The 14,745-nt window shown below is 42.8% G+C and overlaps 1 protein-coding gene and 1 pseudogene across 6 annotated transcripts in view; one reads left to right on the top strand and one right to left on the bottom strand.

Moving 5' to 3' along the window:
• Window positions 1–11,197, bottom strand: part of ZNF41 (zinc finger protein 41) — a 36,832-nt gene extending 25,635 nt beyond the window's left edge. For 3 of the 6 annotated variants that reach the window (XM_023202807.1, XM_023202802.1, XM_023202806.1), the window contains exon 1: window positions 11,073–11,197. The gene's annotated coding sequence lies outside the window, so the exon portion shown is untranslated. Of the gene's footprint in view, window positions 1–10,307; window positions 10,644–11,072 lie in introns of those variants that run through there. The other 3 variants (XM_023202805.1, XM_023202803.2, XM_023202804.2) reach the window with 3 other exon arrangements.
• On the top strand, window positions 7,202–7,373 carry LOC111536445 (annotated as a pseudogene).
• Window positions 11,198–14,745: the final 3,548 nt, after the last annotated feature.

The raw sequence follows: 14,745 nt of genomic DNA, 5'->3' as shown, positions 1-14,745 counted from the left end.
TGTAATCCCAGCACTTTGGGAGGCCAAGGCGGGCGGATCACCTGAGGTCAGGAGTTTGACACCAGCCTGGCCAATATGGTGAAACCCTATCTCTACTAAAAACACATAAATTAGCCGGGCGTGGTGGCAGGCGCCTGTATTCCCAGCTACTTGGGAGGCTAAGGCATGAGAATCGCTTGAACCCAGGAGGCAGAGGTTGCAGTGAGCCGAGATCATGCCATTGTACTCTGGCCTGGGGGGACACAGTGAGACTCTGTTTAAAAAAAAAAAAAAAAAAGCAAACGAAAGATAATAGGAGAAAAAAAGGAAAAAAATAATAGGAAGCATAAAATCAAATATGTTAAAACAAAATGATGAAGATATGAAACGAAGCACTTGATAGAAATACACCATATCATTGATCATTCTTTCCTTTATGGTTGGCATGCATTATGTCTTGTTAGGAACCTTTGCCTATCTCAGGGTCATGTAAAAGTTTTATCATTTTAGCTTTCACATTTAGACCCACAGTCCATCTGGGAAGGATTTTAACGTGTGGTATATGTTAGAGTCAAGATTCATTTCTTTCATATGGAAGCAAGATAATCCAGCACCATTTATTGAAAAGCCTACCCATGGCCAGGCACAGTGGCTCATGTCTGTAATCCCAACACTTTGGGAGACTGAGGTGGGCGGATCACCTGAGCTCAGGAGTTCGAGGTCAGCCTGGCCAATATGGCGAAACCCTATCTCTACTAAAAATATAAAAATTAGTCAGGCGTGGTGGCAGACGCCTATAATCGCAGCTACTCGGGAGGCTGAGGCAGGAGAATCGCTTGAACCTGGGAGATGGGGGTTACAGTGAGCTGAGATCTCGCCACTGCACTCCAGCTTGGGGGGATAGAGTGAGACTCTGTCCCCAAAAAAGAAAAAAAAAGAAGACTATCCTTTCTCCATTGCTCTGTAGTGTCTCCTTGTGATCATATATGTGGGGGCCATTCCTGAACTCTGTATTTTCATTGGTTTATTTGTCTATTCTTGGACCAGTGTTATAGTCTTCATTAATGTGCTTTATATTAAGTCCTGATAAAGGATACCTAAATTGGACTACATTAAAATTAAGGACTTCTGTTAATCAGAAGATAATATTAAAAATGTAAAGGCAAATGCTACAGTGGGAGAAGGTAACTGTAATACCTATATTTGACAAATGATTAATATCTCAAATATATCAAGAATATCTAGAAATCACTAAGAGCCACAGGAAAAGGGCAAAAGGAACAGGCATTTCACAAAGAAAATATCCAAATAGCAAACAAGCTTATAAAAAGATGTTCGACTTCACCAGTTAGCAAGGAAATAGAAGTTAAACTACAATAAGATAATCCTCCACATAATCCTCCATATCTACAATAAGATAATCCCACCAGAAATTGCCAAAATGAAAAAGACAGGAAATAAACAAGAGCGGGCAAGGATGTGGAGCAGCCAAAACTCAGATTGCTTGTTAGGAGTATAAACTAGTATATAAACTTTGAAAACGTGTTTGATAGTCTCTATTAATGGTGAATACATGCAATATCCTATGACCCTGCTGTTTGACTCCAGTTCTCTCTCACTCAAGAGAAACGCAAATATATGTTTACTAAAAGAGATGATAATGTTCATGGTAGCTTTACTCAAAACTAAAAATTACGTAAATGCCCATCAACATCAGAATGGATAGACAAGCTGTGTTATATTTATATAAGGAAATGCTATACAGCAATGAGAAAGAACAAATTGCTGTACTCAACATGCATGAGTCTCGTCCCATGAACACTCTGTTAAGCTAAAGAAGCCAGACTCAAAAGAGCAATGAAGCAATGCCATATGATTACGTTTATATACATTTCAAAAACATGGCTTCTTTTTCTTTTTGAGACAGAATCTCGCTCTGTCTCCAGCCTGTCGTACAGTGGTGAGATTTTGGCTCACGGCAACCTCCACCTCCCGGGTTCAAGTGATTCTCCTGCTTCAGCATCCCGAGTAGCTAGGACTACAGGTGTGCGCCACCATGCCCAGCTAATGTTTGTATTTTTAGTAGAGATGGGGTTTCACCATGTTGGGCAGGATGGTCTTGATCTCTTGACCTCGTGATCTGCCTGCCTCAGCCTCTCAAAGAAACATGGCTTCTTTAAAACTTTTTTCTTTGTTTTTCTTTTTTTTGAGATGGAGTCTTACTTTGTAGCCCAGGCTGGAGTGTAGTGGTGTGATCTCGGCTCACTGCAACCTCTGCCTCCGGGGTTCAAGCGATTCTCCTGCTTCAGTCTCCCAAGTAGCTAGGACTCTAGGTGTGCGCCACTGTGCCCAGCTAATTTTTGTATTTTTAGTAGAGATGGGGTTTCACCATGTTGGGCAGGATGGTCTCGATCTCTTGACCTCGTGATCCGCCTGCCTTGGCCCCCCAAAGAAACATGGCTTCTTTAAATTGTTGTTGTTGTTGTTGAGACAGAGTCTCACTCTGTCACCCAGGCTGGAGTGCAGTGGTGTGATGTCGGATCATCGCAACCTCTGCTTCCCGAGTTCAAGCGACTCTCCTGTCTCAGCCTCCCAAGTAGCTGGGATTACAGGCGCCCGCCACCACGCCCGACTAATTTTTGTATTTTTAGTAGAGACAGGGTTTCACCATATTGGCCAGGCTAGTCTCGAACTCCTGACCTTGTGATCCATCTGCCTCGGCCTCCCAAAGTGCCGGGACTACAGGCATGAGCTACTGCACCTGGCCTTACAAAAAAAATTTTTTTTTTAAGAGACAGGATCCTGCTCTGTCACCCAGCCAAAAGTGCAGTAGCATGATCATAGCTCACTGCAGCCTCAAACTCCTGAGCTCAAGTAATCATCCTGCCTCAGCCTCCTAAGTCGCTGGGACCACAGGTGCATGCCACCACACCCAGCTAAAAAATATGACTTCTTGAGAGATAGTAACATTTCTTCATCTAGGTGGTGGCTATGCAGGTTTGTTTGGTCTGTTAAAAAATCATCAAGCTAAATATGTACAATGTGTGCACTTTTCTGTATTATGTAATATTTCAATGAGGATTTAAAAGCTATACAATTTACTAGGCAAATACCAAGAAAATGAAAGGAGGTCTGAAAATACAATTATCGTGGGGGAAATTAAGGTCCAAAGCATTCAACAGACTAACAAAAAAGGGGAATATCTTTTAATAATAAAAGAAACAATAAAGAAGTACTAACTAGCATAAGCCTTCAGGATCATTCAACACATACAAATAAAACCAGCACAAATGCATTAAACCACATGAAGTCTTAAAAGTCATATTTGTTTTTGTATTATATTTAACAAGTGTTGCTATTAAGGTTATGCCAGTTTTTAAAAGGAACTCAGGAAATTTATTTTTATGTGTTAAAATGGCATAGATACTATCTTCTTTAAAGCTTAGCTATAAACACATTTAGAACTGGTGCCTTTTAAAAATGGCACATTTTAACTATTTTCCTTTCTTTGAATATTGGTCTTTACCAAATGTTGGAGAGGACTCAGAGAAACTAGATCCCTAACACATTGCCAGCAGGAATGTAAAGTGGCACAGCCACTCTGGAAAATAGTTTGGCAGCTTCTTTAAAAACTAAAATACTTACCACATGATCCAGCAATTGCACTTCTGGGCATTCATCCCAGAGAAAGGAAATCTTATGTGTACACAAAAACCTGTACAAGATTGTTCATTACAGCTTTATATGTAATAGCCTCAGACTAGAAACAAGCAAAATGGCTCTCAATAGGTGAATGGCTAAACAAACTGTGGTAAATCTGTAATATGGAATACTACTCAGCAACAAAAAGAAATCAATTATTGTTCTAGCAACAGTTTGGATGGTTTTCAAGGACATTATGCTGAGTGAAAAAACCAACCTCAAAAGATCACACACATTGGGCCAGGCGCGGTGGCTCACGCCTGTAATCCCAGCAGTTTGGGAGGCCCAGGCGGGCAGATCACCTGAGATCAGGAGTTTGAGACCAGCCTGGCCAACATGGTGAAACCCCATCTCTACTAAAAATACAAAAATTAGCTGGGTGTGGTGGCAGGCGCCTGTAATCCTAGCTACTCAGGACGCTGAGGTGGGAGAACTGCTTGAACCCAGGAGGAGGTTGCAGCGAGCCAAGATTGTGCCACTGCACTCCAGCCTGGGTGACAGAGTGAAACTCCGTCTCAAAAAAATAAATAAATAAATAAAATAAATCACAGTCTGTATGGTTCCACTTATATAACATTCTCAAAATGGCAAAACTAGAGAGATGAAAAACAGATGGTTGGTTGCCAGGGGTTAGGGATGGCGGTGCGAGTAAAGACTATAAAAGGTCTGGGCACAGTGGTTCGTGCCTGCAATCCCAGCACTTTGGGAGGCCAAGGTGGGAGGATCCCTTGAAGCCAGGAGTTTGAGACCAGCCTGGGCAACATGGTGAGACCCTCATCTCTACAAAAAATTTAGAAAGTAGCCAGGCATGGTGGCATGCGCCTATAGTCTCAGCTACTCAGGAGGTCAAGGTGGGAGGATCACTTGAACCCAAGAGTTCGAGGCTGCAGTGAGTGATGATGGCACTACTGTACTTCAGCCTGGGCAACACAGTGAGAACCTGTCTTAAAAAAAAAAGACTAGGCCAGGCACGGTGGCTCACACCTGTAATCCCAGTACTTTGGGAGGCCGAGGTGGGTGGATCACGAGATCAGGAGATCGAGACCATCCTGGCTAACACGGTGAAACCCTGTCTCTACTAAAAATACAAAAAATTAGCCAGGCGTGGTGGTGGCGAGTGCCTATAGTCCCAGCTACTTGGGAGGCTGAGGCAGGAGAATGGCGTGAACCCGGGAGGCGGAGCTTGCAGTGAGTCGAGATTGCGCCACTGCACTCCAGCCTAGGTAACAGAGCGAGACTCCGTCTCACAAGAAAAAAAAAGACTATAAAGGAGTAGTAGTTCTGTATCTTGATTGTGGTGGCTGTTACATTAATCTATGCACATGACAAAATGACGTAGAACTATGCACACACTAGGCTTGGTGCAGTGACTCACACCTGTAATCCCAGCACTTTGGGAGGCTGAAGCAGGTGGATCATGAGGTCAGGAGTTTGAGACCAGCCTGGCCAACACGGTGAAACTCCGTCTCTACTAAAAATACAAAAATTAGCTGGGCATAATGGCGCATGCTTGTAATTCCAGCTACTTGGGAGGCCAAGGCAGGGGAATTGCTTGAAACCGGGAGGTGGATGTTGCAGTGAGAAGAGATCACGCCATTGCACTCTAGCCTGGGCAACAGAGCAAGACTCTGTCTCAGAAAAAAAAAAACACAAAAAAACAAAAAAGAACTATGCACACACCTTGTACCAATGTCAAATTCTACATTTTTATATTGTATTGTGATTTTATAAGATGTAATCATTGGAGAAAACTGGGTGAGCGTATACAGGGCTCTGTGCTATGTTTGCAACTTCCTATGAATCTATAATTATTTCAAAACAAAAAGTTTAAGAAAAATCATAATTATGCCAGGAGATTTTATTATATCTCTTCTATGATATGGATCAAGTAAACAAACAAACAAAAAGCAAGTAAAGCAGATTTGAGAAATACAATCAACAAGCTAGGCTCAAGACACATAACTTAACTTTACCTAATGAATATACTCTCTTCTCTTAGACCCATGGCATAGTTTACAAAATTTTTAAAAAATAATGTAACTTGGACTCGAAGAAAAAATCTTGATACATTTAAAAATTAGAGTTTTGGCAGGTTAAATTGACTATAATCCTGTAAAATCATAGATAATGAAATGATAAACTACCAAATCCAGATTTCGATTAAGAAATATTCTCTAAACATATACGAATTGAAGATGGCATTTGATAACAAAATTTTAGACTTCATAACAAATTTTGAGACATAGCTAAAGCTATATTTAAAGAATATTTTATCTTTGGCTAGAGTCACAGAGGGAAGAAAAGAATATTTTGGCCAAATTATTTTTAATGTTTAAAAGTAAAAGCTAAAGGTAAATGAACTAAATGTTCAATCTAAGAAATTAAAAAAAAAAAAAAGGCCAGGTACAGTGGCTCACGCCTGTAATTCCAGGACTTGGGGAGGCCGAGGTGGATGGATCACTTGAGGTCAGGAGTTCCAGACCAGCCTGGCCAACATGGTGAAACCCTGTCTCTACTAAAAATACAAAAATTAGCCAGGCATGGTGGCACACCTGTAATCCCAGCTACTCAGGAGGCTGAGGGGGGAGAATTGCTTGAAACTGGGAGGCAGAGGTTGAGGTGAGTCGAGATTGCGCCACTACATTCCAGCCTAGGCAACAGAGCAAGACTCCATCTCAAAAAACAAACAAACAAACAAACAAACAAACAGACAACAACAACAAAAATTAGCCGGATTGCTTGAGCCTAGGAGGTGCAGGTTGCAGTAAGCCGAGATCGCACCACTGCACTCCAGCCTGGATGACAGAGGGAGACCTTGTCTCAAAAAAAAGGAAAAAAAAAGTCAGGGCACAGTAGCTCACACCTGTAATCCCAGCACTTTGGGAGGCCTACCGGGAGGATCACGAGGTCAGAAGCTCGAGACCAGTCTAGCCAACACAGTGAAACTCCATCTCTACTAAAAATACAAAAAATTAGCCGGGTATGGTGGTGTGTGCTTGTAATCCCAGCTACTCGGGAGGCTGAAAAAAAAAAAAGAAATTAAAAGAAGACAACAAAATATTCATGAGAAACTTGATCAAGGTAAAAGAGAAAGGAACACACATCAGAAGCATGCACACAGTTTTAGGAATGAAAAAAGAAGCTATTGCCACAGGTATGGAAATGATCAAGGTAAATTAATGGAGCATTATGCACAAATGCACAAAAACATAACATCCCTAGCAAACATACACTATCAAAATTAATCCCCCCCACTAGAAATCTGTAGAGCAATAATCAGAGAAAACAAAATAGTTAAAAATTGCCATTTTAAAAAAGGCATTAGTTCTAAATGCGCATATAGTTGAACTTAAGAGAATGTCTATGCTATTTTAACACATAAAAAATGGAAATCTCCTGATTTCCTTTTAATACCTGGTATAACCTTAATACCAACACTTGTTAAATATAGTAAAAACAACAAAACTATAAGCAAATTTTTTATAGTGGCAAAAATTCTAAATAAAATATTACTAACTGAGGCCTCCTGGTGCTTACCACAGGCTGTGTTCTGATACTGACTGCATAGAAAAAGAAGTGGGCCTGCCTTCTCTGTTCTTATACTGACTGTATAGAAAAAGAAGAGATCCTACCCTATATACGTCTCTGCCCAGGCCCTAGTCATGGTCTGAACTGTGAATGGGGGACCATGGAGTTGAGGAAAAAGAAAAAAATACATTACTAACTCAAATACGACCATGACTCATAAGAAAAATTGCCCTTGACCAACAGAATTATCCCAGGAAGGCAAGGATGGATCCGCCTTATATATCAGTATCATTCATTACAACAACCAATTTAGGAAAGTAACACCATTAGGCTATTACATCAAAAAGGCATCTGACATAATTCACGAGCCATTCCTAAGAAAAATACAAATCAAGATAGGAACATATGAAAACTATAAGGACACCATCAGGAAAGTGAAAAGACACAGAGGCTGGGCGTGGTGGCTCACGCCTGTAATCCCAGTACTTTGGGAGGTCGAGGCAGGCAGAGCACTTGAGGCCAGGAGTTTGAGACCAGCCTGACTGAAATGGTGAAACCCTGTCTCTACTAAAAATACAAAAATTAGCTGAGTGTGGTGGTGCGCACCTCTAATCCCAGCTACTTGGGAGGCTGAGGAAGGAGAATTGCTTGAACCCGGGAGGCAGAGGTTGCAGTGAGCTGAGATGGCACCACTGCGCTCCAGCCTGGGCAATAGAGCGAGACTCTGTCTCAGAAAAAAAACAAACAACAAAAACAACAACAACAAAACCCCACAGAATGAGGGGAAATACATGCAAATCACATATGTGACAAAGGACTTCTATCGAGATCATCTAAAGAACTCTTACAACTTGATTAAAACAAAGACAATTCAATTTAAAAATAGGCCAAGGATTTGAATAGATATTTTTTCAAAGAAGATATACAGATGGGCAATAAGTACAGGAAAAGATGCTCAACATCAGTGGCCACTAGAGAAATGGAAATCAAAACCACAAGATATCACTTCACACCTACTAGGAAGGCTAGAATTAAAAAGACAATGAACGTTAGCAAAAGTGGCATTTAACTGAATTAGAAAACAGTATTCATTTAACGACTGGTGCTGGCAAATTAGGTATCCAAATGGAATATATGAACTGATTCCATCTCATACCATACACCAAAATAAATTCCAGTTAGATTAAAATTTAACTTTAAAAATTGAAACAATAAATACATTAAATATAAATTTAAGGAATATTTGTTTGAACATGAAATGAGGAGAAGTCACTAGGCAAGACAATACACTCAGAACTTGTAAAGGAAAAAGGCAGATATATCTTCATAGATGATTTTTAAAAAATCAAAGGTGAAGACATCTTTCAAAAGTCAAAATACAGAGATAGAGGAAATATAGTTACAATACAGGTTAATACTCACAAATTAGTAAGAAAGACAAACCACCTAAAGGAAACAAAGGGCAAAGGACATGAAAAAGTTTAAATATATATTTCAATGGCCAATAAGAATGAAATAATGTTCAGCCACTAGTTGTCAGGAAAATGTACATCAAGGCAAACTAGATACCCTTGTGTTTGGCCCTCAGAATGGGGAAAATAAAAAAAAAAAAATCCAGTGTGGAAGAGGATTTTGGAAGAAGCCTTTTTATATGTTGCTGGTGGGAGTTCCAATTTTACAAAAGTTTTGGAAAGTAGTATGGTGGTATGTATTGAACTTAAAAGCATCATTCCTGCACGTAATGATCACTCAGGTGACAGCCTCTAACCACAATTTAGAAATCAGTAAGTAACAAAAATGTCAATGTTTTGGGAAATCAAAATCTCATATTTAAATAACCCAGAGGTAAGAGCGAACATTGCAGCTGCAATTAGAAAACATTAGAAGGAAACTATAGTGGTGATGCTACATATCAAAACTTGTGGGTTGGATGCTCCTGCCTGTAGTTCCAGCACTTTGGGAGGATGAGCTAGGAGGACTACTTGAGGATTGCTTGAGGCCAGGAGTTCAAGACCAGCCTGGGCAACATAGCAAGACCCCAATCTCTACCAAAAATTTAAAAATTAGCTGGGCAAGCCTGCCTGTAGTCCGAGCAACTTGGGAGGCTGAGGTGGGAGGATCACTTGAGCCTAGGAGGTTGAGACTGCAGTGAGCCATGATGGCTCCACTGCACTCCAGCCTAGGCAACAGAGAGAGACTCTTGTATCTTAAAAAAAAAATCAGCCTGGGCAACATAGTGAGACCCCGTGTCTACACAAAATAAAAAATTAGTGGGTGTGGCAGCACATGCCTGTAGTTCCAGCTACTTGGGAGGCTAAGTTGGGAGGATCGACTGAGCACAGGAAGTTGAGGCTGCAGTGAGCCATGATCGTGCCACTGCACTCCATCTCTGGGTGACAGAGTGAGACCCTGTCACAAAACAAAACCGAACAGCAGCAACAACAACAACAACAACAAAACATGTGACATGGAGCTAAAGAGTTCTTAGAGAAAAATTTATAAACTTAATGTTTATATTATAAAATAAAATGACTGGATAGTAAGAGATAAGCATTCAATTCAGGACTTTAAAAATGAGAACAAAAGAAAAAAACAGAAAAGAAATAACGAAGTTAAGGGCAGATATTAATGACAGAAACAAAGACACAGGAGGACCAACAAAATCAAAAGTAGGTTTTTGAAACAACCTCATCTCAGACCTAAAGACCACCTATCACTGACCCCAGGAAGCCGCATATCTGATTCCACAGCCCTCCATCACCAGTCCCAAATAAATGCATCACTCACCCGGCAGAAACCTTGGTCAACCACCCAATAAACCCCATCCTACACCTCACAGACCTCCAGTAGTCACCCCGCACAGCCCCTTCTCACCCCACGGACTTCTCATCACTCATCTCACATATACCTTATCACTCACCCTAGAGACCCTGTATCACTCACCCCACAGATCCCCTTATCATTCACTCCGGTGTCCCCAACACTCATCCCACAGGCTACCCATCAACTTTCCCTAGTGACCCATCACTCACCCACAAACCCCCATCACACTCTCTGCACCTCCCTATAAATGACCCCAGAGAAGTCTCCTCACTCACCCCACTGAGCATCATCGAGTACAAAATCCATGTCATAACATCCCCATAATTATCTCAACGCTTGATCCATGTGTTAACATCTCCATAATTATCTCAATGCTTAAGTGGCCCTAAGTCCGTCTGTTAAACTCACTCCCAGAGTCTTAAGTCCTGAAAACTGCTTCGAGGGACCCCGGCGCTTCTGGACTTGATCTGCACATGCTTAGTGTCAGCTCCGAAGCGACCGCTCGCCCACAATTACACCTGGTGCCCTTACACCCCGCCGGAGCGTGCGTGCGCGTGTGCGTCGAAGGAGAGGCGGGCTTTCCAATTTCCTTCAGTGACTGTCAGGCAAGGAACATGGCTGTCCCCTTGGGAGTGTCTCTACGGGAGCCGCCATCTTGGAAGGGTGATCATTTCTGCCGCGGAGCCCACGGTACCCTACTCGATATACCCCTGTGGGATTTTCCAGTGGCCGAGGCACTGGGCCATGGAATGTACCACCAGGCTTCTCCCCTCCGCCGCAGCCTCTAGGAGTCAGTCACCTTTGAGGCCCCGGCGGGCAGGGCGCTTTACCTCTTCCGCCCTCAGGGTGCACTCGGCCTCAGGCCGTCCCCACCGGGGAGCCTCTGCCTCTTTAAATATCGCCCAGCCCCCACCCCCAGGAGCAGGTCCCGAGACGCACCCGGCCCCGCCCCCGCCCCCGCCACCGCGCTGCTCTGTGGGACGCGGCGACCCCTCTCCCGCGGCGGCCGGGACCCAGCACCCGCCCCGTCCCGAGCCCACCTGGCGGCCCTGCTGGCTACAGCTCGGACCTGGGCCCAGGCCGGCTGCGGGAAACGCCCGGCGTCTCGGCTGTCACCGAACCTGTGCAGTTGCCGCGGGGGGAGTCGTGCGTGTCAGATTTAGGCCAGGAAGCGGAAGTTGCCGGCAGCGAGAGTTTAACCTCTGTGGGCGCGGAGGGTTGCGGGGATTCAGCGCCCGGGACCGTGGATCTGTGCAGGGAGTCATAGGTGTGTGTGACATCGGGGGTGGAGCATTTTGGCTCGTTTTCACAATTCAGTCATTAGCCTTTTTGCTTTCCTCCTGGAAGCATTAAGGTTGAAGTTTTCTTCTAAATATCCAAGTTTTGATTTGTTGTATTAGTTCGGATTTGATTTTTGTTCGTGTTCGGTTTCAAGTGCTGATTTGTAACTCTCCCGCCACACACGCCTTTTGACCCCTGAGTTATTTAAAAGTCCATTGTCGGAGTGGCAAACATCCTCTGAGACTCAAAGGGCAAGGCCATGGGCGCTTTATTCCGGCTGCTCCAGGAACGTGGGAAAGCAGCGGAGTTTTATTCTAGGGAAGGAAACAAAGGCGGCCGAGTGCCAGCTGCACGTTTGGTGGGCTTTGGTCATCAGGGGTGGACATGCTGCCCAACGGAGCTGTCGGCAGGTTGACCCAGCTTGGTCCATCGCGTCCTGTTCTAGGAATCGATTATTCAAAGAAGGAATTTAGAGGGACTGCAGAAAATGTTACAGGTCTTAACACCATTTTGCATTTCCGCAAACGAACAAGAAGTTAATCCCGGTGTTAGTGATTTCTAAGCCCATTTGCCTTGTGGCCCAAGAATGTTGAGCTTGAAATTTGATGAAACTTGCCTTAAGGCTCGAGTACGAGGCCAGCTTTCAAAAATGGTTTTGTGTCTTGATTGAAAACACTATATCTTCTAGTTGTTGGGTTTATTGTACTCTATGGCTCTATCGGTTCAAGCTTGTACGTTGGGCCTTTTAAAATGTGTGTTTCCTGATAATTCCCTTCAGCTTGTCAACTGGGGGTGATGTGGGCGAGGGGAGAAAGAGAGAGAGGAGAGAAAGAGAGACTGTATTGTCAGATTTTTGCTTGTGCTATTCAATTTTTTGCTTCCTATGTTTTGAAGTTTTATTAACTGCAGGTAACGGTGTTTCATTACTGAATAGATAATAGCCAAATTCCTTCCCCCAAAAGATTATAAGGTTTCCTAGTCCTACCAGCAAAATCATTAAGTTCATTAAGGCAAATCCCCTCCAGCGCTGGATGTTGATGCTGTCTTTAATTTTGTATTTTTCTGACTACTTGTGCAATTGAGGATTGTTTTGGTCTGTTGGCCGTTTGGCTTTTCTCTTTTGCAAATGTTCATATCCTTTGTCCAGTTTTCTCTGGGGTGATTTGTCCTTTTCTTATCAATTTGTAAACAGTGTACAAATTACATTGTACATTAGGGATATTAACAGTCTGTCAGTTACACTGTACATTAGGGATATTACATTAGAGATATTAACATCTTTGTCCATTAAGGCTATTAACCATCTGTCAGTTACATTGCAGTATTTTCCCCCAAACTCCTTTTGTCTTTTGCATTTTATGTTTTTTCAAATGTGCAATTAGAAAAATTTTATGTGGGCTGGGCACAGTAATCCCAGCACTTTGGGATGCTGAGGCTGGTGGGGCACCTGAGGCCTGGAGTTCGAGACCAGCCTGACCAAAATGGTGAAACCCCATCTCTACTAAAAATTAAAAAAATAATAATAAAAAATAAGTAGCTGGGTGTGGTATCTCTACAAACAAACAAACAAACAAACAAAATAGCCAGGTATGGTGGTGGTTGCTTGTAATCCCAGCTACTTGGGAGGTTGAGGCAGGAGAATCGCTTGAACTTGGGAAGTGGAGATTGCAGTGAGCTGAACTCACACCACTGCACTCCAGCCTGGGTGATAGAGCAAGACTTTATCTCAAAAAAAAAAAAAAAAAAAAAGAAAGAAAGAGAGAAAAATTTTATATGTAATATGTAACTAGTGAAATGTAGCCTCTGATCAGATATGTCTAAACTTTCTTTTTATGGCTTTTGTATATCCCATCTTGCCAAGTTTCCCTTCCCTATTCCAGATAGAAAGATAATCTTAACATTTATTACAGTGTTGTTATTGCTTTAATTTTTTTTTTACTTTAATCTAATTGGAATTTACTGTGGTATATGGTATGAAATCAAGATCAAGCTTGAACAAGAAGCCTGTGTCACGCTTTTTTCTGTGTCAAATAAAATCAGAGACTTTAATTAGAAAGACAGACTATTGCAAAAGGGAGAATGCTCCCAGCTCAGAAACCTGAGAGCATCTTGAAACCAAACAGAAAAAGGCTTTTCTTGTAGAGGGTAGGGAGGCAGGCAGAGTAAAGCAGAATCTGTGGAAAGGAAGCTGCACAAACAAGGGGTAATGGCCAGTGGGGTCTGCCAGGAAATTGTCCCACTGTGGTCCGCCCATTCCCAGGAGAAGCTGAGAAGCAGGGTCCGTCAGGAGGGGGGGAATTTCGACTTTTTTTGATGCTTGCCCAGGCTTAGGGGCAAGCAGAGTTAGGAGCTTGTAGGAAAGAAGCCTGGTTCAAGTTCGGCTAAAGAGCATTTCGTTCCGATTGATCAGTGGGGACAAGCAGTTAGGCTTGTCATCTATGAGGCAAAGAATGGGAATTTGGAGAGTGGGTGTCAGGCCTTCTCATAGGTAAACAGGGGACATCCGTGACTTCTAAGTCATATGGGGAGGGATGGTTCTTTGCAGTAAGCCATTTTCCAGAAAAGCCATTTTCCCTTTAGAGTAAGGGGATTTTTTGACCTGCACTGCTCACCAGGCTGAGGTAAAATTCAGTATTGTCAGTTGGCACCATTTATGAAACACACCACCTTGTACCCACAATTCAGTCATATAAGGTCACAAATATACTTAGCTTGACCTGAACTCTATTTTGTGTCTATAATCTATTTGATTTCAAGGGATTTTTGTTCTTGCAAATTTATTTTTTAGGAATTCTCTGAAGTTTAAAATCATTTAATCAAGTTTCAAAATGAATGCTACCAACCCATCCCCCACCCCCCCCAAAAAAAAACCCAAAAACACAACAAAACTAAATTGTAGTGGCTGGGCGAGGTGACTCATGCCTATAATCCCAGCATTTTGGGAGCCCAAGGCGGGCAGATCACTTGAGGCTAGGAGTTCGAGACCAGCCTGGCCAACATGGTGAAACCCTGTCTTTACTAAAAAATATAAAAATTAGCCACCCTGGTGGCATGCACCTGTAATCCCAGCTTCTTGGGAGTCTGAGGCAGGAGAATTGCTTGAACCCAGGAGATGGAGGTTGCAATGAGTAGAGATCACACCACTGCACTCCAGCCTGGGCAACAGTGTGAGACTGTCTCAAAAAAAAAAACAAAACAAAAAACCTCAACTATTGCTGGGCGAGGTGGCTCACACCTGTAATCCCAGCACTTTGGGAGGCCCAGGCGGGCAGATCACTTGAGGTCAGGAGTTTAAGACCAGCCTGGCCAACATGGTGAAACCCTGTCTCTACTAATAATACAAAAATTAGCTGGGCACAGTGACACACACCTGTAATCCCAGCTGCTCAGGAGGCTGAGGCAGGAGAATCGCTTGAACCCGGGAGGCAGAGG

Source organism: Piliocolobus tephrosceles, chromosome 12 (assembly GCF_002776525.5).
Source record: "Piliocolobus tephrosceles isolate RC106 chromosome 12, ASM277652v3, whole genome shotgun sequence".
NCBI lineage: Eukaryota > Metazoa > Chordata > Mammalia > Primates > Cercopithecidae > Piliocolobus > Piliocolobus tephrosceles.
This window is presented reverse-complemented; position numbering and strand designations above follow the sequence as displayed.